This window comes from Nematolebias whitei, chromosome 21, assembly GCF_014905685.2.
Source record: "Nematolebias whitei isolate Nwh7 chromosome 21, NemWhi1, whole genome shotgun sequence".
Taxonomy (NCBI): Eukaryota; Metazoa; Chordata; class Actinopteri; order Cyprinodontiformes; family Rivulidae; genus Nematolebias; species Nematolebias whitei.
In genome coordinates, this window is record NC_056518.1 from 21,757,339 (window position 1) to 21,778,861 (window position 21,523).

Consider the following 21,523-nt stretch of genomic DNA (forward strand, 5'->3'; position numbering starts at 1 on the left):
TATATGTGTACATATACATATATATATATATATATGTATACATATACATACATATATATACATATATATGTACATGTACATACATATATATATATACATATATATGTACATGTACATATATATACATATATATGTACATATATATATATATATATATATATATATATATATATATATATATATATATATATGTGTGTGTGTGTGTGTGTGTGTGTGTGTTGCTGTACAGCACTTTGGTTGGCCTTGTTGCTGTTTGAATTTCGAAGTGCTCTTTAAATAAAGTGGTATAGTATATAAAAAATAAATCACATAATTTTATATTTACATTTTTTATAGTAATATTAGGGGGTTTAAAAAGCAGAATTAAGACTGTTTACAGTGTTTTTTCTTCAAAGTGGAATAAACTACATTTGATTTGGCTTTTGCCCCTAATATTTATCTTAGAGACCGATAAAACTCCACGAACCATAGCTTGAACACCCAGACTGTACTGTATTCAGCTCTACCTGTGAGGTGCTCCGTGCTGCGTTCATGCACACATCCCCCCCTCCTAGTGTCCGTCGGAAGGAGGAGTTTAACCCTCCATCGTCTGGGAGGAGTCCGCAGTCTCTTGGCGCTCCGTCCCAGGCTTGTTTGCTCTGGAAGCGGAGATTTCGTGAAAGTAAATCGAAAGAAAAGCCAACTTTAAAATTAATTAAATAAAAATAAGCAAGTCCTCTGTGCTGCGTTTAAATGGTCCGAGGTGGAAAACACATGAATGCGTCGGAAAGTGGAGGAAACATAAACCGGTAAGTTGGAGGGGAACTTTCTATTTCTCACCAAATAAAACGTGTCTGTTCAATTGGGAGCTTTTATTCGCTCAATTTATTTACGTATTTTTTTTTTTTTCGGTTAAGTAAATTATGTGCGTGTTTAGTTTAAATGCGAGTGGGAATCAGTTCTCCGACTTTATTGGCTGCGTTTAAGAGGAATCTCGCCATATGGCCGCAGAAATCCTGCAGAAACACGAGATTGTCTGCTGATTTCAATTGTGTCACGTTGAAATGTTTTTGTAGAGAGCACCTTGAGTAAATATCACTTTTAAAAAACAACGTGGGTTCTGGTTTCCCTTTCCTCATTAAATATTCAGTGCAGTGTGAAATACTCCCATCCAATTAAATGTGTTATAAATCTACCTGATTTATGGATTCAGATATTAGAAGCACTGGTCACACCACTAAATGTTTGCTTTTATTCTGATGTGATTTATTCCCCATTTGTATTGTTTTTGGACCATGTGCTGGAGTGGAAGTGCTCCCCAGCCTCACAGAAAGGCAACAAAAGGGCCCTGGGACCCCTGGAGTGGAGGGCCAGCAGAGAGCAAACAGAGCCATGCATCAGGAGGGAGGAACCCAGTTGTCTTTTTGTCGTGGAAACCATTCACGAGGAAGTGTTTGACTCTCCTGTTACCTTTAAATGCCACCGAGGAGGGTTGTAATAATAAAAACATGAGCTAATGATTGACTTTAGCTGGCTGGCTGGGTTTGTTCGTTCATCCTTTCGGTTCCAGCAGCCGTCTGTCTGATGTTCTTGCAGCCATATGGTTAGGAAAGTGTCACTTCACGTGATTAATGATTATTGAATGATGGATTTTATGTAAATAGTTTGCTTTCATGCAGGATCCAGGAATTAGGCACAGCCCATAATGAATGCATGTCATGAAAGATGTCCAAATGCCTTGTTTATATTTCCACAGGGGACTTTTCAGCCCCCCCCACCTGTAAAATGAACTGGTCAGAAATCATTATGTACTTAAATAATTGCTTTTATTTTCATGTGTGGACCCTGTCTGTTTGTTTTAGTTGCAGATCAGTGTTCGGGTCAAAAGGCGCCGAGTGTGTATTTTCGTTTTTGAGGTTTTCATTTTTGTGGCAGGCAAAAAAAAAATCCATAACCACAAGAAACATTATGTTTTTACTATCCTCTTTTCCCCTCGAGTTGGAAGGGACTCAAACCAAAAAGATACTGATTGTGACTTGTAATTTCCTTCTAGTGGAAAACGTGATTGTTTTGGTGTTCAGTTTTTTTTTCCATTTGTGACACAAATTGGGAGTTATGTTATGTAGCTGGCAAGTCTGTCACTTGTAATAGTTTTCTGGTGACAAAGGGGAGATGCAGTGCTCACCTACTTTGTTTGAATGTTTTAATACTACAACTCGTTGTTTGCCTTAAACCTCAGGGTTCGGAGAAGCTGCGAGATAATTATCTGAAAGTTTCCTAGAAGTCACTTCTGTGTTTCATTGTGGAGCTATACCGGGAACAGCAGTCCAAGTGTTCACTGCGTTAGTCTTTGTTGCTTTGATGCTTCATGTGAGCGGCGATCAGGCATAAAAAACTCTGATCTGTTCTCCCAACAGCAGGCTGTATGTGAGTGCTTTGTTAACGCTAAAGTGAGAGCACGCTGGCTGAGAAACGCCAATGGTTCACGTCTTCGCCCCAGCACATTTTTAGCCATATAAGGTGAAGTGCATGTGACCTATTAGGCATGGGTAACATCTGTTCTTTTTGTCACAAGGGGATGGAGGTCTTTTTCTGTCTCTAGGTAGAGGCCTTGCAGGGGGAATAGCAAGCATTAAATGAGTGAAATAACAAAACTTCTTTTGTTCAATTCCCAACAGTCTTGGCTCTACGATTGATATAAAATGCCATTTCAAGGCTCCTGTTTCCAGTTAGGTTAGTCAGCATAAATAATGGTGACCCATATGTTTCTGTTTTTGCCACCTGTATTTGACTTTCAAAGTGTTTACTGGTAGTAGTGGGGCTGCAGTGTCTGAAGTGGATGCTAGTAAAGTAGGTGAACGGAAAGCTGGTGTTGACAGCATCTTGGACTGGACGTCTTAGCCAAGATGCCATCTAAAGGACACGCCCAGCTACAGTTCAGAAACAAAACCAACTCACCATTAATACTACTGACCCAGTCCTACGGTGGCACTTTGGACAACAATTTAGTGGAATATACCATCTGTTCTGCAGAATTTGGTGATGACAAAAACACATATTAATCCACTTTCAGGGATTTATTCAGCCAGTTGCACTCTGTTGCACATTCAAGAACCTTCTGTCCAGCTCAACAGAGCAGCATGGTCTCATCCAGCTTAACCTGAGAATCCATTCACGCCCCACCCAGACCTGCCACTTCCAGGCCTCCGAAACGATTAATGCATAGGTCTAATTTGAACTGAGCTCATTCGGGGTCACCTGCTAAACAATGGCCTGCAGGGTTTGAGAAGCAAATGAAGATTAAATGGAGACACTTTAACAGTACGTCAAAGAGGTATTAGATTAAGAGTTACCGAGCTGGTGGTGCATGAGAAGATTGAGGTAGCACTTAAACAGCACCAGACAACTTCATTTGTGAGTCAGACTTTCATTAACGCCAAAGAAATAACTTCAAGACGCACAGTGACCACTTCTATTGATGGCAGTATAAATCATACAAGAAACCGGTGTTCAGATGACAAAAAGCTCCCATGATGGCAGTTGAGTAGCGGTGCATGTAATTCCTATAAGCTTGCTAGTTGGTGTACAACGTTGCATTTCAAACCCAGCTGAGTGGTTGTGGAAATGCAAAGTGTTTGATATGTATATCTGCAATCAATGCATATTGATGACATATGGGATATAGAATTTTCACAACACAGCTGCTTGCAACGTGTAGGATATTTTACAGTTGGAGTGTTTTCTTTTTTAACTTTGGTGGTGTGATTGTGAATAAACCCTGCTGTGTTGGGAGTTTAAAAAGGCACCACATTTGTATCTTGGGTCACAAGTGTTTGCATACTTACCAGTCCTTTTAGTATGGAAATAACCAGGTCCTCGCTCACTGCTCCTTCCCCCCATATGGGTTTTACAAGTCGATCCTTCCAACAACAATAGAAAATGTGATTGATCTACCCTCTGTTTACTAGCCATAAGGTCCCACTTACTTTTTATGCCCTATTGGAAAGGCAAACAGCTGGCGATACAGCCCAAAGTGCATCAAGTTGGGATGTTCATTTGGCTCCGCATGTCTTGTATTGTCATGCATGATGGATGGGGTAAATTTTAGGTACATATTTACTCAAACACATCCCACCTGCTCATCAGTGGGCGGAGATGTAGTCTATGAAGCGCATCAGATTAAGTTTTGGATTTTGTGTTCTGTTCCGATTGTCATTCTGAAATTAATTTTTAAATTTAAATTAGAGTTGTACATAGATTTATTGGTATCCATATGTCATGTGTTTCTTTAAATATCTCTGCACTATAGAAATGCAAAGAGCAGATGGAAACAATCTTTTGAGATTTACATAAATCCATCTATTTATCATAGTTTTACCTTTAGCAGCCATATTTTAACAACAACGTTAAAATGTTGCAGTCTTACAAAATATTGGTTTCGTTCCTCTTTGGTTGATCATCCTATATCTGGACATTACCTATTCTTTTCACCAACCCTGATTTAAACAGCTGGTGGTATGATCTTTAGAAAAGATAAGCTCTTTACTCCACTTCTCAGTCTTCAGACTTTGTCATGTTGGTTCAGTCAATTGGAGTTTGCCCAGCGTAAACACAGACCAGTTCTTGGTTGCTTTAGGTCACCAGAAATCCTGGCATCTACTAAGCAAGCATGCTCATTTAAAGCTTCCTTGAAAAGCATTTTCTCTAAAGAGTATCTAGATGACCTGTTTCCTGAGGTGATATTATCGTCAAGGCGTATTTAGCTGACAGGCTTCAGCTGTTGAAAGGAAAAGGGTACATTATATGAATGAAGGGACTCATTGTAATGTTTGTCAAGATAAGAGCAGAGAAACAAACAAAAAAAAGTTTCTAGCATTTTATCAACTTTAGCAATTTAGGTCTGGAAAAGTGCACGTAATTGATGTAAGATGTGCATAACTTCATCAGTGTAGGGGAAACGGTAGCTTATCAGTCAGGCAGGAGCTTGTGTGGGCTTTCATATTTTATGGCGCCCTCTGTATTAAAAAAAAATAAAATAAAAAATCTCCACCTCAGCCTTATAGCTGATACGGATTTCCAACCTTCTTCACATTTTCAGAGCTCCACCTTTCTGTTTTTAGGGTAGAATCAAGACTCAGTTACTGTTTTCTGCTTCATTGGTGCCATTTAACCCATGGCTTGGTTTCTATGGCTACGCTCTGGGTGTTCTTAATTTTTTTACGGTTTATGGGTGAAACTACAAAAAGGCAAGAACAAAGGATGATGTTGAATCATCTACCCAGAACGGTTAGGGGTAGGGGTTAGGAAATAGGGTGACTCCTCAGCTTGCTGCTCCTTGAAATAGTTGTGCAATATTAACACATCTCTGTCCCCAAAACGGTGTTACAGCAGACATAAATGCTGCCTCTCAGCAGTCTAGCTGCTGGGGTCACTGTCATGTCGGTGGATTATTAAATCTTGCCACGCAGAAAAAAACTCAGTGCAATGTTGCTGTAACTCTTAAGCTGATGGTAAAAGATGTAGGGCAACCAGCCCACCAGGCTGCTGTAAACAGTGAGCTGGCTCTACAAGGGAGGGCTATTATTGGTATTAGACATTCCAGTGTCACTGGAGTAGCTGTCCCTTATTTATTTGCTTGCTCACTTCTGATGTTATTAAAGTAGCCTGAGCCATGAAAGTGAAACAGCTTGGTTTATAGTCTCTCAGTATTTAATGAATTTGATCAATTTTATATTTTTCCTTAGACTGGATATGAGTGATGAATCAAAGTTTCTTGGTAAGTTTTTGTCTGTTTTTTTTTACTTTGTGTCACAGTGACTTCTTTTCTGTCTTTTGAGTCTTTATGTATTATCTAGGCAGGACTTGTATGTCATCTCACACCATCACTTTATCTTTCTGGTGGTTTGAAACACTCAATGGGACCATTGTTGACTTTTCTAAATTGACTTTTTTGATGTAGATGGTATGTCCGCTGAGTGTCAGTGTTTTAGGCTGTCTCTTTGAGGTTAAAGGGGAAACATCAGACTCAATGACAAGGAATGTACCTATGTCTGTGCACTTATGGCTAAAGCACTGTTCTGGTGAAGTCTGATCCAGATTACATGATCTTACAAGTTCAATCAAAGGCAACTGCACTTTGATTTTGATTCTTGAAGTTATTTTGCTTCTCATTCAATGAGCTTTCTCAGTTCAAACTGAAAGATGTGAAGCTCCACGTTCATAAACTGTGTTAGGCTATACTTGCATGCAAATCGCTCTCTCTCACCCTTGCTGTGGTTCATTTCTGTCTTTGTTAACCTGGTCCACATGCCCGCATGCCCACAATTGTTTATTTTCCTCTGTATACAAATCAGAATACTCCTCGTTGCACTTTACTGTGGCTTACGTGCAGTTCAGGAAGTCGGAACTGCAGTTAGTAAATCTGTGTTACTTTGCGTCTCTCTTTTGAGCCCCGGTCTTGCTTGTTGTTGGAGTAGTTTAAACTGAAATGCCTGCTGGGATTCACAAGCTGGGAGTTTTGATCTCTGCCTCACCTGCTTTCATGAAGGGAATTATTTCTGCATATCAAAGACAAAATATCTCCTTCAGCAACCACCTTTTTTTTTTATCCTTCTTGACATTCGCCTTACATGTGACAGGATCTGATGTACGGCACTGATGTCATCCGTTCAAAGTGATTTCCCCTCTGGAGGATGAAATCATTTATTTGCAGTCTCTTGAGGTTAGTGATCCGAGGAGCATGCCCTGACGGCTGACTAATAGGTGAATGATGTTGTGTCACTCAACCAACTGACATGCAGCGGATACACTTTGGCATCTGAGTTACGGCAATTAATCTTCACTGTCAATGCACACGACTACAAGACAGCTTTAACTTTAATTATCTGTCCTTAGGTACTTTTCAACATGACAGTTTTCATTGGTGACTTCTCGTTTCCTATCTGTTTGTTTTTGCCTTACAGACACTCTTGAGTGTGAAAGAATGACTTTAATAACCGTTGAAATGACCTTAAAGTTGTTTTTAAGACAACCATGTCTCTTTTGGCGCTTGCCTTGCTCCGCAGTAGTAATTTTGTCAGTGCATGTGAGCGAGTGGTTTTGTCTCCAACGGCAACCCCTGCGGTCTGCTCATGGACAATCTGGCTTTGCTAGAAACTTGTGGTAGCTATTTGTAATAATAAGGATGATATTTTACAGTGCACAGGTCCAACCTAGCATGCTGAGCCTTAAGGGAATAATAATAATGTTGAGAACCACCAAGAACTGGGATTTCCCTAACAGCTAAAGTAATTGTTAGAGGCGGCTTGAAGCTGAACTTATACTGTCATTTTGTATTAATAGTCTCATATGTCACGTTTGGGCTTTTTTTCCCCCTTTGACTCAAATGTTTACTTATAAATGACAGTGCATCCTAGCTTCTTCTTTTCTATTGTCTTACAAGCTCTGTTGGCTTTTAAATGTGGCTCACAATAAAGTAGGCCATTATCCTGTGGGTAGCTTCTCTAAGCGATGGCAAAATGTGTGTCCTAACAAGGTAGTTTAAGTGTTTGTGTTTGGTCCCAGACATTGCCTGCTGCTTTTGCCAATTATGTTATCATACTGTGCCTCGGGCAAGTATTTTAACAAGCTGGAAGACTACAGTCAGTCTTTCCGACCAGCATCCATATTATCCTGCTTTATGTCTGGGTCTTTTGGCATGCCGTGCAATAAGCTTGGGCTAGCCACAGGAGTCCTAGTGCAAAATATATTTGAACATGGCATGAAAAACAGTTATGTCCTGTTGCTGTGTGCAGCCATACACTGTCACTTTTGATGTAGTCTGAGACAACACAGTTTCACAGACTTTGCAATCTGACAAGTCAGATCAGGTTAGGTTGTTTAAACTATTACATGCCTCTGTGGCTATCACTGCTTTTTTAAGTGGGATGTAGTGTGTTTTTCTTGGCAGTGAACGTTGTCTGAACACCAAGCGTATTCTCAATTGCCCAAGAGTTAAGTCATTTATGGATTTCTCATATTCTCCAGCCACTGCCATTCATGTATTAAATGCCATGATGTTTTCTGGGTTTGGTTGGAACCGTTGCTGAATCATAACCAGTAATGAGAGAAACATTGAGTGGTTTGTGGTCGGCTGTTTGCCTCAAGGGTTAAGTATCTTTCTTCAGTGCCCCCAAACCCTACCCCATTGGGGAGAAGAAGCCTGTGGATAAATGCCACTCCTTGTCCTGTTGTAATGGAACAGCTTGACCCTTCGAGACCTCTGCTGGTCTGAACATCTGCCTGTCGATTCTCCTCCTGCTCGTCCTGTGGGACATAGGATGCCTGTCACTTCTGCCTGTGAGCAGTAACTCAATTAGTTGAGAAATTCCTTTTTAATAAATAAAAATTCAGGCGTGGCCTGTAATTTTTCAAAGAAAACCTGTCGGCTTGAACATGTTTTAATGTCTAATCATGTGAAAGTTTCCTCTTACACACTGTGCGTGACAACAACATTACGAGCTTGATCCCCATTGACATTCTCGAGCTTCTCTGTATAGATGGGATAATAATGGGATAATTTGGCTTAGGCCTTAATTTAATCAGGTTGGTAAAAGTGGTACACATGTGGCACAGCTGCTAGCCAGATTGGCCATGCCCAGAGATGAGGTGCCAGCAGTGACTTGTTTCTGTTTTATCAGCCATTTATCAACCACATTCCTGAGTCAAAAGGCTTTGCAAGAGCAGCACAAAGGAGTTTGTTTTTCAGAGATTTGCCTGCGACTTTTCAAATGAGTTCATGTGGCTCTTCATCCTCCATAAATACCAAAACTGGTTGCACAGGTCAGTCTTTGTTGTTTTTGTGCATTCATCATTTATGGTTGAACAGACAGTGGCTGCTTGAGGTCTTTGTCCGGCACCTGTTGTGGATTATATGTCTATGGCTGCCAACAAATTTCTTGTTATAAGCCACATGAAAGCTAATCTTGTCTTCTTTTATTTGAACTCATTTAAGGTGCCACCATTTAAAAATTCAAAATCGGTTGCTAGTATTATTATAAAAGGAGTCTAATACTAAGCAGACTTCCCTTTAGACAGGCGTGACAGGTGCCACTCCAAGGCAACTGTTTGTTAACCCATGACACGGATTTGAGGTTATAAAGTAGGTCATGAATTGTGCACAGTCTATCAACAAGTTAAAATTGACAATATATGACAAAAGAAAAACAACGTAATTCTTGTTAACAGGGTAGGAAGCGACAATTTAAACAAGTCTGGTTATTATTAAGAGCCACTGAGTTGATTTTGCTTTCCTTTTTTTGAGACATTTCTCTGAAGTAATAGTTATTTTTTTAACCTGTGTTTACTAGCAAGTTCAAAACAAGATCTGTAATTGGTCCTCTGGAGTATAGAGCATGTGAGCAGCTTTACATCCCTGGAACGTTATAATTAGAACTATGGGTGTCTTTGAGCTCAGATCTAAAGCTGCACTGTAAATGGGAGCCATGCATTATGAAGGCTACATAAATACGGACATTTATACGCTGACTGTACATAAACAATTATGCATGTTGGCTACAGGTACAGAAAGACTGCTCTAAACAGAGTTGATTTCAACTGAAGGATGGTTTATTTAGCTGTGCAGTCTGTGGTACTGTGTTTACCAAACTCTGATGTAGGTCCACAACCCAATGGTGGCTCCACCACTTTTATTTACCATAAATTCTTGTCTCATAAATAAGCAAAAGCACTTTAGACAATAAGGTTTTTGCATTAGGAAATCCTAATCTCATGGCTAAATTAATGTTTTAGGCAAGTTCCTTTTCTCTTTTGATAGAACACGATAGTCCTGTGTCGGTGGTTGATTTACTCGTTTAATAATTTGAAAGGACAATAGAAGTTTTAACGTGTTAAAACTTAGTTGATTGAGTTGAAACCTTTTGCACATGCACTGACGCATGTGTTCAAACAAGAAAACATCAATCCAGAGCTTTTAACTGAAGCCAACTTGTCGGATGTGGTCAAAGAAAGGCATGAATAACAGCAATAATCGTTTCACGGAATGGCTCTTAATAGACTGCTGAACATCAGTTCTTTTGTTTGTCATTAACCTTGACCACAATGAGCAAACCAACCTGACGAGTCCAGACTAGTTTAACTAATCCACTTAGAGCATCATTGTGGCTTTTTCCTGTCAGTTTGTCACGGTTAGGGGCTAAAGCAGGCATGACTGTCATGTATAAACTGTGGCAAAAGTGCTGAGTTAGCATCATTTACTATGACTGGCTGGTTGGCTAGGTTTTTATCCCCCTACTATTTATCACATGTAAGGTCGCTTGCTTGTGTTATCAGTCGATCAGAGTGACCTGAGTGATTCATGTTCTGCTTGGCCTCACTGTTGTCTACACTGTGGTCTTTAATAGACCATAAAAGTGGACAGGCTGTTCGTTCCAGAGCTAGTTTCCCATGAACAACTGGTCCAGTTTGGCTCAGGAAGATAGTTTAAGTTCCTTTAATTTAACAATGTCGACCTGTCCTTTGATTTTCAAAGCCAGAGTCACGTTGTGGATTCATCAGCTCTTATAGTGCCAACACGTTTTGCCTGGCAGTGGGTAGCACCAGGAGTCATGCCTCTATACTCAGTTTCAGGGAGACTATTGAAGCAATCTCCCTCTTGGCATCAGGGCTCCTCAAGAATGCAGAGATGGATTATTGTGTGACAGTGGCAGTGATGAACGGATGGGGCTTGACATCCCCCCCGCCCCCAACACACAGAAATATACCCACAAAGCATCTGGATGCAAACTGTTTGGCCCTTCCCTGCAGCAGAAAGTGCCAGCTTTGCAGGTATGTGTGTCTGCTGGGACAAAGCCAGTTTGGTTGTTTGCCCTACTACCCCAGATAGAGGTGTACCCACCAGCTGTGTCGTTTTGGTTTGCAGGTTCAGCTTCTGCCACGCCAGCTCACTTCTTGAGCACACTGAACAAGTCACTTTGCCCCTTTCAAACAGCAGTTGAATCAATTTTTCTCCTCTTAAAAGGCAATATTTCTTCTCTAAATGCATCTAATGATTGATGCTACACATACGCGTGTCTTTCGAGCTCCCAAAGCGTCGGTGCTTCAGTGTTTCTGCATGACTCTGTCTGATTTTTTTTTTTCCCCCTTCATGTGGTCAGTGCTCACTGATGGATCACTTTGAAGAAGCATTGTGTCTCACATGGCTGCCACGGATCACTACAGTGGCTGTTGCTATGATAATGAGTGACTGAGTTGTGGTCTGAGAGCATTAATCACTCAAGCCACGTAGCATGAAACAGATTATCCTGCAGTACACATAGGACAGCAACAGTCAATTCCAGAGGAGATAAGACAGCATGTTGGACGTGGTTTAACGCAGGTGTAGCTTACTGGTTTCCACACTCCACTGATCACAATGCAAAGTCAGTTATTGTCAGAGACAATTATGACAAATATTTTTGACTGATTCGAAAGCCACAGATTAAAATGTTATTCCTGAGGAGTAAAAGGTTTTTTTTTCTATTTACTCTGCCTCAAAGCCGCTTTTCTTTCCCTTTATCTTATCTGGTTGGAGATAATTGAACATCTCACCTTTTTTTTAACAAGACAGCTGTCATGCTTTGCCCCATCTTCCCAGGCAGGATGGGGTGTTTCACCACAGCCTTCACGGTTTTTTTTCTGACCCTGTGGCTGTTAGAGATTCTTTACATATTTGCACCGCCTGCCACTCATTCTGCTCATACTGTTACTTGTCCCATAACCTCCAGACATTTACCTCTGCAGCACGAGGACAAGGATGCTCAAAGCTTTATCGATGCTTGTCGTCTGAAAAAGTTTGTGTTTTGCTGCTAAACAGATGTTGAAATATATGTGAGAACATGCTGAATGTGCTGGAAATTTAACCCAGCCAAATTGACAGAACAAGCAGATATTGTAGCTTTGGAAGATGTTTAAATGTGTGTGCGTGTGGTTTTCCTTCACATGTTTAAGCGACCTTCATCTGTCCATTAAGCTGCCTAATTAGCAGAAAAGATGTCTAAAGTAATCCAGCTGTTCAGTAGATTCCTCACACTCCATCCTTTCTTTTTTTTTTTAAATTTTAACCAATTCCTCCCTCCTAAAGTGGACTAGAATTAAACTCTTGCAGTAGATGGACGCCGACACCCCCTTGAGGATGTCACGAGTTAGTGTCTTTTCAAAACCAAACCTCAGAAGACATTTATAGCACTGCACATTTTATTTTATATTCCCACACTGGCAATTTCAGCACAAACAGCCGTTCATCTGGCATTGTCTGTGCAGACATCATTCCTCTTCTGTTGGCAGGGAGCCTGCTGCAGTGACACATCCTTGTTAAAATCACTGTCACAGCATGACTTTTGTGAATGGATAATTGTTTAGAAACAAAACTCCAGGTACAAGCAGATGAGGTTGATGGGAAAACGAATTTCTACAGTTTGAGACAGCTGGATGAGGATGCATAAAGAGGAAAAAAAAGTAGATTTTGAAAGTGATTCCTTTTGAAAAGTGTTTTTTTCCCACCCTTGTATTAAAAAAGTATAGTTTAGTTTTACACCTTCTACATTCAAACCTCAATGTACTAATTGCATTAGTGTGAATGAGCATATATATTTTCGAGTGTTTTATGCATATATTCCAACAAAGTATATATTTTTGAGTGTTTTATGCATATATTCCAACAAAGTATAGGCTGGAACCTACTAGTTGAATTGTAAACTGGTTTGGATTTTAGGGTGGAACCCTGTGTTAAACAAAAGCTTTGACCTTTCACCTCTATTCAAAGCATCCCAGCTTAAGTAAATTCCATCTGTCACACACTTCCACTCCGACCCCCACTTCTGCCATCCAACTAATTTCAAATCCAGTCACTCGATGTCTTAAATCCATGCTTCTTTGTAAGGCACTCAACTAATTGCTGCTAATATTAAGCAATTAAGATCCATTTATTTCCCTCCGGTGGATATTTTGTTCTCAAATTGCTGCAAATCAGAGTCCCCAGCGCGCATGATAATCAATGGCATCAAAGCCTAAACGGCCTCCAGCCACGAGAGTGGCTCCATCATGCTGCTATAAGAGATGTGAAATATTAGCGAGCTGAGAGAAAACTCATATTTCTCCCTCCGACTTTGCCCCGATGCTGTTCCTCCACCCCATTCGTCACACAAACCCCCCCTCCCCCCCGCAAGAATGGTTTTCATCAGAGATGGATTATCACGAGTAATCTGTATGAGATTAAATGCAACATGATATATGTGTTTTGCGAGAAAGGAATAATTTACTCAGAAGGTTAAGATGTCTGCAACACCACATTACCCAGATGGATGTCTTACTGTAGTTAATAAAATTATATGAGGTGCTGAGCAGTCACTAAACTGGGTGTGTGCACGTTAGCCTCAAATAAGAATGAAAAAAATTGTTTGATATGGTCAACAGTCAAAGATATAATAGCTAAAAAAAATCTATATCGACATCTGATTTGTTAACATGGAGAAGAGGATCTATCTGTGAGAGGTGTGGATTCTGTGTTATCTGTAAGGTTAGTGACCAAAACCACGAGAAGGTGTTTCGACCTCGGTGTCAGAGCAGATTTCATAGAATTAACCTGATAAAATCAACAAACCCTATATCAACACTCCTGAATTTATTCATGTGACATCTTGTTGGATATGATTGCTCCTTGTATGACCCCGCTTCTGAAAAAGTTGGGATGTAAAATGTGAATAAAAACAAAATGCACTCATTTTCAAATCTCATGAACTCATATATTTTAAACAGTGGAACATAGTAAACATATCAAATGTTAAAACTAAGAAATAGTATTTTTTTAAATAAAGTAATTTTGAATTTGATGACACCATCCCATCTCAAAAAAGCTAGGCAATAGGCTGTAAAGTAAATGGTGTGAATGAGAAACATCTAAAGGAGTATTTAGCAAAGAATCAGGTTAATTTGGCAACGAGTCAGGAAAAGGACTGAATAGAAAAGAACATTTTAGAGAGACTGAATCTCAGAAAGATGGGCAAAGGTTCAGCAGTCTGCCTAAAATTAATGGTACAATTTCAGATTAATGTTTTAGTTGAAAAAATGGAAATATCTAAATCTCTCTTAATCTCATAAAAAAAAAGAATCTAAAGAAATCTTTTTGCACAAAGAACAAGATTGAACGCCGTTTTGGATCCTCTGGTGGCACTGCATTAAAAACTGGTCTAATTCTGATTATGGACATCATTGCATGGGCTGGGGAACACTTCCATAAATCATTGTTCATAACCACAGTTTGCTGTGCCGTCCACAAGTACAGGTTAAAGCTCTATCGTGTGAAGGATTTTGGGTACATCATCCAGAAATGCTGCTGTCTTCTCTGGCTCAAAACTCATTTAAGAAGATGTTTACAATGTTCCACTGTGAATAAAATATGGCTTTATAAGAATCGCAAATCATTACGTTTAGTTTTTATCTATATTTAATAGAACACCCTACAGTATTGGGTTGGGTTGTGCTTCATTCCAGTTCTCCCTCTGGGTAAGGGACACCAATAAGCACAGTCTGACTTATCTGTATTTTATGTGACCTTCAGCTTTCCCCTGATTGCCTTCTTGTCTTGTAGAAGTTGAAGACAAAAATTAAAACGACAGAAATGTGAAGCCTTGAATATATGGGGGTTTAATTTGACTCTGGAGAGTGGAGCTTATTGGAGCCTTAGTTGATCATAATTAGGGGTCAGACAATTTGGCCTGACGGAATTAGACCCACCACCTGCTTTGCATGAATATACATCAGAGCAGCCTTCTCTGACTTCTTTCATTCTTCTGTGTCTCGCTCTTTTCTCGTCTCCCACTCGCGCCAGGCGTGGTGTTGACCAACCTTTTTAGCTGCTTGTAACTAAAGGAGGACAAAAGCTTTTTGAGGAGATCTCAGACTGGGCCACATGAACTATTGTGTTGTTAACAATGTTGCTTAGTCCTTGTTGATGCTACTGATATTGTGTCCTTGGGCTGACGTCTCTATGTCAAGCAGCAGACTGATGGAAGGCTATTCCACAGCTGCTCGTTTTCACAAAAAGAACCCCGTTCTCTGTAGGTAATGGGCCGTCGGTTGTAATGTTTTGTAAACTCGCAGAAGCATTTGGAGCTGCTTGTAAAGCGTCTGGTTCAGCTCTGCTGCGTGTTGTCCTCAAGTGGCTTTCTGAAGGTCAAGTTTGGCTGCACGACCACAGTTTTGTGAACCATAGAAAAACGGAGGCATGTGTGGGCTGTCAGACTGATGGCGGTCTTGTGTTCGTCTCCTCTGGGCTAAAGCTCTGACACAACACTTAAGAAATTTCAATTCCATGGAAAGTTTAGCTTTGTACTGGGTTTTTAATTGACTCAAAGTTGAATGCACGTTTAGCCTATGTTTGGTTTCCACCCCCCACCTCCCCTCAAGAATCCATCAAAGAGATTAGGCATGTCACTGACTCCGTTCCCTCCTGTGTAATTTCCTTTTTGCCTCTATTCTTGATCACCTCTAATCACTCACTGGTTCTTTTTTCTTTCCTTTACTCATGCATGCACACTTAGACGCTTCAGTCTCCCCCTCAGTCTCCTGCCTCTCTGCCCTCCTCCTGGGGTCATTGTGGTATTTAGGGTCAGACAAGAGCTGCAGTCATTGCGCCCTCTACGGTGCCTCCATGCAACCCTACAGAATTTGCACGCCAGCTTGTCTCACCCAGTTGCCTCAAACTACTCTGGGGGAAGAAGGAAAAAAATCTCACAACCCTGCATCCTCCTCCCAGTTAACGGAAAAGCTTGCGGAGCGTTCTCGTCGTGGACTCTTGCTGAGCAAGAGCTGTGAAACATCCCGCTGTCTCTTTCTGAGTGAGCTCTTCTGTTGAGAACGTCTCACTTTTTCCCCTCTGCTCTTTCCCTCCTGGCACTGTGTTACCCAGAGTCGGCCTGGGAGGATTGTAATTCGCCGCTCCTCCAAAGCCGGGGGGGTGGAAAGAGTTTCCACGTGTCCTCCAGTGTGTCTGAGTCAGATGCAGTGTGTCTGTGCATGTGTTGCTTTAAGACTCAACGAGCACCGGCAGGGAGAATCCACTTTGAGATTCAGAGAACGGCAGCAACATTTCTCCTTTGCAAAGCTCTTCAAAGAGCTTTTAGATTAAAGCCCGTGTCACAGAGGTAAGGTATGTAATGGTCTCCGTTTTAGCTTTCTGTCCCTTTGATTCTTTTGTTTACTGGATTAGTAGGAAGCCAGTGGAAGAGGTTGTTTCAGATTGTCTTGCACAAGTGGAAGTTCCTCTGTGTGTGTCCCTATTTAAATGTAGTGGATAGTAGTTAATTTATGATCTATTTTTCTGTCGGTGTGTAGCTTCGCAAGTAAAATGACCTTTTAGTTCTTAAATTTCCTCCCTTTTGCTAATATGCTCCAAGGTTATCAGCATGTATATGTATATTTTTTGGGCCAGACTCACATTCAACACAGAATAATTGAGTTTGACAAACTTTGTCTACACTTTGTATCAGTAGTTGCTGGATGTCTGCATGGTTTGGGGGTGGAGTGGTGTTTTATTCGAAAGTGTTTAGAAACATTTTCATTTTCTTGGCATGGCTCTGGAGTGGCGGTGGTAGACGTGTATAAATCTTTCTGAGAGCTGCCGTGTCATGTTTTTGGTCTGGAGCCAGGCACGGAGCTTCAGAATGTAAAACGAGAGAATCCAAAAGACACTTAACAAGCACTTTGATGGATGTTTGGTGGCTTTGGCTGGATCCACCACATGGTAATATGAGCTCTCAGTGAGTGATTCATAGTTTTGTGCTCATAAGCAAACTACTGTGGGATACTTTAAATCCCATCCATATGACATAATTGTAGCAGGAGACGGGCTGCCTTTTGGCTTCAGTAACATCATTTCAGGTCCAGTTGTTTTTGTTTTGTGCACCAGAGGAACTCGTTGGTTGTTTTGCACAACTTTGATTCAAAGGTGCAAGAGATCTGAAGCTCTGTTGTTGCAGAACAAGTAGAAAATGATAAGAGTATCATGGGTTTTGATTTGAAAGCAGGAAGGCAACCTGATTCACTTTTAACAACTAATGACCTCATAGCGTTTAGCTTTAATTATAGGTATTCAAAAAACGTTGGATTTTGCTGATGTCTTTTATTTGATTAGGTAATTTTAAACCATTTATCGTTTGCATGTACATTTTTCAGTTTTTTTTTCTATAAACCAATTCAACTTGGGCGCATTGCTACTTAAATTAAAGTGATAATTCAGGTCTAAGCAATTAACATCTTACCTGTTGTAGATAACTCTTTGAACAGCCTCAGATCTGAGAAGAAAAATGTTCTGACTGGATTGATGAGTGGGGGAACGCTATTTTATAAACCTTTCTGTCAGCTTTACATTACACAGTTCTTTACATAGAATTCAGTGGTTATTTACGTGTACAAAGACGCACAGTTAGCTATGGTGTTTTTGACGCTACCTAGGGTACTTTCTGCAGGAATATCACAATATTTCTGCTAGAGGTTGTCTACTAATATAAGTTTTTCTATTTCCGATGCCAAGCTTTTCAAGGCAGCCGATTGTGGGTATATAGCACAGAGGTAGTTTATTTATTTTTTTTTTCATTTAGCCTTTATTTATCCAGGTTAGTCTCATTGAGCCACGAGAACTCATTTTCAAGAGAGACCTGTTTTTTTTTTTTTTTTTTTTTTTTTTTTTAGGGAGCACATGGTGGGGTTAAGGGCCTTGCTCATGGGCCCAGAGTGGGGCGAATGAGGGTGGAGGCAAGTGTGGGTATTTCACCTACCCCACCCACAATTTTTGATGTTGTCGGGGCCGGGGTGTGAACTGGCGATCTTCGGATCACAAGCCCACCTCTCTAACCTCTGCGCCACCACTCCCCTAATTTTATTTATTTATTTTTGGCTAAATGTATTTTTCATTAATATGCTAATATATAGAAGAGTATTATCACTTAAAATATAAATTCTGGGCTACAGAAGCTAGTTGTAGTAGCTTTTTTTTTTCACCTTGTTAATTGGGGAAAAAGCACCCAGACTGGACAAGCATTGTTGGGAAACAATTTGGCATTTTTATATCAGGTGCTAGTGTTTTTTTTTTTTAATTTATTTTAAAAGTTTGTTTGTGACAGTAACATTTTTTGTTGTTGAGTATTCAGAGTTTCAATCTTTATTCATGACCTTTCAGAACCCAACTTGAAAACATTTGAACGATCCCTTCAAAAGGACACTTATTTCCTCAAAAGCTACTAAAAGCAATCCACCAGTGATTTCTGTAAAGCTCTGAGGCAGAATAAGTTTTAAAAAAGCACCGACAGCATCCAGGTAAAACCATGAAGGTTATTTCTCTGGAGAATTTTCCAGTTTCATGCTGCTGGGTCAGTAGTTTAATCTGAGCTTGATGATTGCGGCAGACAGAACAAAGATGTGAAGGTCACACTCTTCATGCTCAGGTTGGTTTGTGAAATAGTTTCCTCTTCAACAAATACACGGTGGTCGTCACAAATGAAAACGACAGTTACATCCTTAATACTCTACGCAGCGTCTGTGTTTATACCATACCAAGGTGCGGCCCTGTCTGTGCTGGTTTCCCAGTCCGGAGACAAGAGTGAGACTAAACATGGAGCTTACGTAGGAGGCACCCAAGGGCAGAGGGAGAAGAATGCCAGGTCATGGGGTGTGCTGAGGAGCACTAGGGTGGCAGTGGTCCCTTGGCCTTGGAGCAGATGGCCTATAGGGAGCCTTTTTGACAAGAACAGAGGCCTGGTGGTAAAGAGGGAGGGAGAGTTCAAGACTGGGCACAGTGGTTTGCTGCTAAAAGGAAGACTTGTCTTGTTCTCTCAAAAAAAGAAGACAAGCTGCATAATACACCAGTTCAACTCGCAGCAGAAGGCGAATGTGTGCATCTTTGGGTCTGTGCGTTGGCACGCCTTTGAGTCTTTTCATACTCTGCAGCGCTTAGCCTGAATAAACCTAGCAAGAAAAGCATCAGTAGTGGTGTTAAAAGAAAGCAGTCACCGTGACAAGTTCGACAAGCAGCTCTATGTTGACATTTGGTGTTGTCGACAGCTGCTTTCTCAGTCTTCATTCATAAAAGAATTGTAAAGTCATCTTCATTCATGTGGAGGTGCTTTGAAACATTTTGCCTTGACCTACTTGCCTTTGGTAGTGAAAAGATATTCCTCTGCCTTATTTGATGTATTGCAAAGTGGTTGCATTATTGGGTAAGAGGAATTGAATAAGAAAATATTCCATGTTTGCTTTAGGGTAAAAAGTAGGAAATGGTATGTGTTAAGTTGTGGTTGGACCACTCAAGTTGATCACTATGCAACTACCGGTACAATACTTGAGTTTTGTTTTTGGTTCCATGGCATCCTGGCTTCAATACAACTATCATGGCAAAGATGAAAATTATCGGTGTTCTCTTGCAGGAAAGCTGCCTTAATTCATGGGTTCAGGATTATAGGTTGCTTCAATATCACTTCTGGTGTGAAGTTTGACAAATGACCAATGAAACTTGTATGTAGTTAATCCCCTGATCTACACAGGGTAATGGTTTAAGTTTATGACCAGACCTGCAGGTCTACAACTGAGTTCCCACTAAATTACCCTGCACTACTTTTTTTTTACACTTATTTAAAACTATTGCAGGCAGAAGGAAAAGAAAATCTCCTTACATTTTTTTTTTTTTTTTTTGTGGTCAATTTGTCTAATTTTTACAACTTGTTCTTTGTCTTGTTGTTAGACCTTGGCAACCCTTGAAGATTATTTTTATTTTAATTAAAGGCATTTCTTGAAGGAATGCGTATCACCTGCCATTTATGTCAGTTTCACACTAATAGGCATTGGCCCATTTAGTCTTCCATACTGTTTCAATCCCACCTAACATTCTAGGTTTATCCAAACAAACCCAGTTAAACCGTTACTGTAATGCTGCAGATCATCTAATCCAGAAGGTCAGGACTGTTGGCAGCGAGATATACACTGTAACCTTACACATGCTGTATGTGTGCTGCACAGCTTAGTGGAGTTAGCACTGCTGGAAAGCCTTTGAGTTTCAGCAACATGTGTGCAGGTAGATTACATTACACACGAGATACCACCAGACCCTTAGTGTATCTGCAAATATCACTGCGTCCTCCTTGACCTGGATCGCACCCTCAGACAAATTTGGCAGTGATGAGTGGAAGGGGATGGAAAAAAAACGGGAACGGGCGAGAATTCCAAGGTTTAAAAATAAACAGACAGTTTAACTGTAGTCGACTTTGAAAAACTTTCTCCAGCTCCATGAAAGGCGACGTCATTTAATGTGGGAGGTGGAAAAATGAAACATTTGTTTGGTTTGGAGAGCTGAAAGTTGGATTTTGAGGTGGAGTGAATGTTGAACTTAGCCATGCTGTACAAAGTGCTACCACTCTTACCGTACTGCCATCACCGCTCAGGGTTTAGCCAAGGTGACTTCCCCGTGCAGAAAGAACTATACATCTTTTATAAAACTTAATGTGCAAATCTGTTGTTTCCAATATAATTTTATAACCTTTGAGTTTAACTGTTGCTTTAAGTTGCTAATCTGACACAAACACCTTGTGCCTTATACTGTTCTTGGCAATGAGCTGAGGATTATGTCTGCTCTTAAAGTTGCACACCTTTTATCAAGCATGGGCTCTTATAACACAGTGGAAAGAGACTAAGGCAACATTATTTATGTTTCAGGTGAGCCGGACGATGAAGGAAGAAGTTTATTTTGAGAAATGAGGCATCTAGAGTGAAACAAGACATTTGGAGAGGTAAGTTTAACAACTGTTTTTGTCATATCCAGATTATCAATATATACCTTCTTCTTTGTTTTCATCATGGCGAGAAAATATCAGTTAGTGTTATTTAAATTTCAGGGGTTTGAACAGTTCTTTTTACTCTGCTAGGTGAGCTAATTTAAAGGATTAGTGTTGATCTGTACCTGGCTGTTATATAATCGCATCACAAACCCCAGCAGATACAAACTGTTTCTTTCCAGCATCAATCCCCTGCAGTTCATGTAGTACACCTTGGAGATGAAATGTGTGTCTGGTCATGGCTCTTTTTCTTCAACGAAACAATATTTTTAGACAGTTTGGAAGAGATGTTTCACTTTCTTGAACGCTGTTGTACATAACAACCATGACAGCCTAAAGCCTGTGTATGTCACTCAACTTTATTCTCTGGACAGAATAGAAACAAGAGTAAAATGATATAGAGTAGACCTTACCCATTAAACACCAGATGTTACAGAATTGCATAGTGTCTGTGAAAGACATATGGAAAATATTAAACATGTAGCTGTTTTGATTTGACAACTGTTTTTGCAGATTTAAAGATAATCTATGGCTGTATCTGTATGGTATGATGTACCATTTCTTTATTTGGAGTAATATATAAATTGGAAATATATTGCTGTCAGCTACTTTCCATTTGCTGTAGATACCTTGTTTGGCCAGACATGACTTTTTTATTTTCCACTTTCCTCATTTTTAAGCCCATTTTG

General features: G+C 40.2%; 1 protein-coding gene across 1 annotated transcript in view; it reads left to right on the forward strand.

Moving 5' to 3' along the window:
* Nucleotides 1-642: 642 nt before the first annotated feature.
* tiam2a (TIAM Rac1 associated GEF 2a) overlaps nucleotides 643-21,523 on the forward strand; it is a 62,921-nt gene continuing 42,040 nt past the window's right edge. Inside the window, exons 1-2 of the mRNA XM_037695524.1 lie at nucleotides 643-788; nucleotides 20,716-20,789. The gene's annotated coding sequence lies outside the window, so the exon portion shown is untranslated. The remainder of the gene's footprint in view (nucleotides 789-20,715; nucleotides 20,790-21,523) is intronic.